Source organism: Lissotriton vulgaris, chromosome 12, assembly GCF_964263255.1.
Source record: "Lissotriton vulgaris chromosome 12, aLisVul1.2, whole genome shotgun sequence".
Lineage (NCBI taxonomy): Eukaryota > Metazoa > Chordata > Amphibia > Caudata > Salamandridae > Lissotriton > Lissotriton vulgaris.
Genome location: NC_141700.1, coordinates 712,243,062 through 712,246,979, shown reverse-complemented (window position 1 = coordinate 712,246,979; position 3,918 = coordinate 712,243,062). Strand labels below are relative to the sequence as shown.

At 41.1% G+C, this 3,918-nt stretch overlaps 1 pseudogene; it reads left to right on the top strand.

Annotated features, from left to right (window-relative positions):
- The first annotated feature begins 1,692 nt into the window (after positions 1-1,692).
- On the top strand, positions 1,693-3,370 carry LOC147678080 (uncharacterized; annotated as a pseudogene).
- Positions 3,371-3,918: the final 548 nt, after the last annotated feature.

Genomic DNA, 3,918 nt, shown 5'->3' with positions numbered 1-3,918 from the left:
CGTTAATCGAAACGTCACTCACATGGCTCCCGGACCCGCCGTTTTCATCAGCCCACTGCCCACGCCCGTCTCCCACTACACATGCTTAAAATGTAAGCACTGCTGTTTCTTCATCCATCGCCACCAGGTAAGGAAGCGGGGTGGGGTGGGGGCAGGCCGGAGCACGACTCCTCTGTTGCTGTAAGTAGCAGACGGACTGAGGCGTACTGAGCACATCTCCACACATTTCGTAAAACATAAAAAATACGACTTTTTGTGGCCCTATCTCGGTAACCTTGTCCAAACTAAGATGTAATACATACATCAAAGCAGGCATTCATGCTCCAAAATACTGAACGCTCACAGACATCACAATGTTGTTTTATTCATTTTTCAAGCTATGTTTTAAGTACAGGAAATTGAGGTTGGCGTGCTCGTTTCAATTCAATAAATATTTAATTGGGTGGTTTGCTCAGATTGCCGGCTGCCAGTCACACCAGAGTCTCTTGGTTCAACTGCACTCTACTAGAAAGGGCAGATTGTGGATTTCGTGAGCAGTGAGGTAAATGTTTGATGTAGAGGTCTTTGCAAAGGTGGTGAGCAGAACAGCTAACCATTCTTTTACAAAACATGCATCGAAAATAGTATTCTGTAACTTTACGGTAAATGTAAAAATTATGTGGCACATTTACTATTCAAGGCTGTATTTTTTCCCCTCTTCGTTGTGTGCGGTGGTGTGCCTCTAAGACGCCCCGTGGCCTGGGTGCCGCTTCCTTTCCACTCTGCACATATCCTCTCCCACTGACAGTTTCCTTTGTGCTCTTAGACCTACTCATTACACCTCCCCCTGCTTATGCTGATCAAGAGGCACTGTGTCTTCTTTGGGGCTTGCACAGACCCCTGCTGTGTTGTTGAGTAAACCCATATTTTTAAGAATGAACTGGAATGGTAGGTGGTAAGGTAAACATCCAAGTGACATACAGCGCTTAGAAGCTACAAAAAACGGTGTAATGAAGTTCTATGTAAAAACCTGTTTTAGTAGCATATGTGTATTATGCACATGTATGTAGAAGTTCTTTACCTATGTATGTTTGGTCTTATAATGTGCAAACTACCCAGGTAGGTTTCAGAGCGCTTAGAGTAATAGTGAGACAGTGTCACATAGCCATCTACGTCAGACCTTCTCCTCACCCAAGACACATGCACAATGCCATACACAGCCAGGGGTTTAGATATCAATAGTGCAGCAGGTGCAGTGGCAACTGGGCCCATGGACATAAGGGGCCCACCGCACCCTAAATGGTGGTGGTTTTTTCTAATAAAACCATGGAGTGTGTGCCAAATGTCCTTATTTTCTCTAGGACCCCTTGCATCCTTAAAACACGCTTTGTTTTTGTCATTGCTGTTGTTGGTGTTTTTAAAGTCCCTGTTTTTTTAATAATAGTTCAAGAATATATATATCAATCATGCCACATAGAATACATAAATTAAAGAGGCCAAGTGGATGCCAGCAAAGAAAAGCAAAAAAGCGAAAAAATGAATCACTCAACACTACGTGGATCCAAGCTTCAATATGTCAAGAGACCAGATGATGGCCAGGGTTCATCAAAAGACACAGGTCCTCGGCCATCAATTGATAACACTGATTCTGATGCTAGTGTTGAAATAAAAGAAAATGAAGCAGAAAAAAAAGAAAAGGAAATGTAAATTCAAATGGATGAATTTGAAGTAGAAGAGAGTACTGAAAGTGACTCTAACCACAATACTGTAAATGAGATGATGAATGAGGTTAAGGGGGAAAATTTGAATATTTTAGATGATGCTTCTTTTTGGAATATACCAGTTCCAGATCATCTGCGGTTTGTAATCATCAAAATAGGAAGTGCTTTTTTCCAGAACAAAGAGGGCCCTTTCAGAATTGCGGCAAGGCAAGATCCAAAAGCAAAAGGAGATGTTCGCCAGCTATCAAAAGAGTGGTTTTACAAGGTGATGCCAAATGGCGAGAAAGTGTTGCGATCATGGATGGTTTACTCACTCGTCAGTGAGAAATTATATTGTTTTTGCTGCCGACTCTTTGCCGCTAATGCTACAGACACGACATCCAAATTTGTGACTGGGTTTCAGATGTGGTGGAAACTGAGCCCGAAAGTGCATAATCATGAGACATCCGAAGATCACTTACATTGCCTTGAAAAATGGAAAACATTGGCAGCAGGACTTAGACTGCACAAAACAATTGAAGCCAAACGTATTGTTTGATGGACATAGCAAAGAAAAAGTGGAGAGACATCTTGCACAGGTTGCTCGATATCACATTGTTTCTTGCCAAGCAGAATCTGGCACTCCGGGGTCACAATGAAGATGAATCTTCAATGAATAAAGGAAACTTTCTTGAAATGGCTGAGATGCTTTCTAAATATGACCCACTGCTGAAAGAGCACCTAATGAGATTAAAGCGAAGCACATGTAAACTCAAAGCATCAGTATCTTATCTTGCACCAAAAACTCAGAATGAGTTTATACATGTCCTAGCAAATCACATGAAGGAGAAGCTTGTCATGGATATAGAATCTGCCAGGTATTTTGGGATCATGTTCGATAGCACACCTGACACATCACACACTGACCAAATGTCCGAAGTGATCAGATATGTGAAAATCCAGAATAGTAAAGTTGAAGAGAAGTGTTTCTTGGATTTTTCCCTTCAAAGGGGAAAAAAGCTGTTGACCTCAGTTCTGATATTCTTAAAAATCTAGAAAGTGATGGACTCGACATTATGATGTGCCACGCTCAAGGTTACGATAATGATACCACTATGGCTGGAATCCATCGGGGTTTACAAGCCATTTTGAAAAGAAAGAACAGGAAAGATATTTTTAATAGATATGTGGACCATTTGCTTAACTTGTGCGGCCAATACTCTTTTGCTGAAAAAGCTTTGTGTGTGACTTTTTTTGGAACTCTTGAGACAATGTTTTCCTTCTTTGCTGCTTCTACTCAACGATGGGATGTTTTAATAGACCACACTGGAGTCTCAGTGAAAAGACTATTAACAACACACTGCAATTTCACGTTTCTGTGCTACCTCTACTTTTGGTGTTATGTACTTGAAGAAGTTAATCTTACACAGCTGTACCTTCAGACTAAGGGCCTAACTCTTGACAAGGTGGTGACTTTTTCTGTACGAGCAGGGCAATCATCGGGCGTTTTTAAAATCAGACCAATATGGAATTTCAGTAGAGAGCAGACCCAGGCTCAAGAAGAGGATGGCAGGTGGGAAGACAAGAGATGCTGGACTACCTCTGCACGAAGAAAACAAGGGCAATGCTTGAGTGTATTGATCATTTCCATTCTGAACTCCAGATCAGATCAAGAGCCATCAAGGAAGTAGCAGCCATGTTTGAGACTGTTCAAGCCAATAGTTTGATATCTGCCACTGAAGAAGAGTTACTGGTGTCCATTCCAAAATTGTCCACTTTCTATGATGAGTTATCCGAAGGAGAGCTTTTATCAGAAATACCAAGGCTGAGAAGGCACCTGAAGGCAGCAGAAATTGATCTCGAAGAAGCCAAAGACTGGTCAGTATTTGTCGTTTTGAAATTCATTGCTGAATGAGACTTCCTAGAATCTCTCCCATATCTCTCAGTGAGCCTACAATTATTTCTTACGATCTGTGTGTCTGTGGCTTTATGCAAGAGGAGTTTTTCAAAGCTGAAGTTCATAAAGAACTATTTGCGATCTACCATCTAACAGTCAAGGCTTTCTGATCTTATAATATTATCAATTGAAAGTGATTTGGTGAAAGGAGTTGATTTCGATGATGTAATTAACAAGTTTGCAGCTTTAAAGGCCAGGAAAGGAAAGTTCTGATTAGTCGAGATTTAATGTGACATTGTAATTTGTACTGTTGCATACTATTCTGGCAGTTGCTGATTTTGC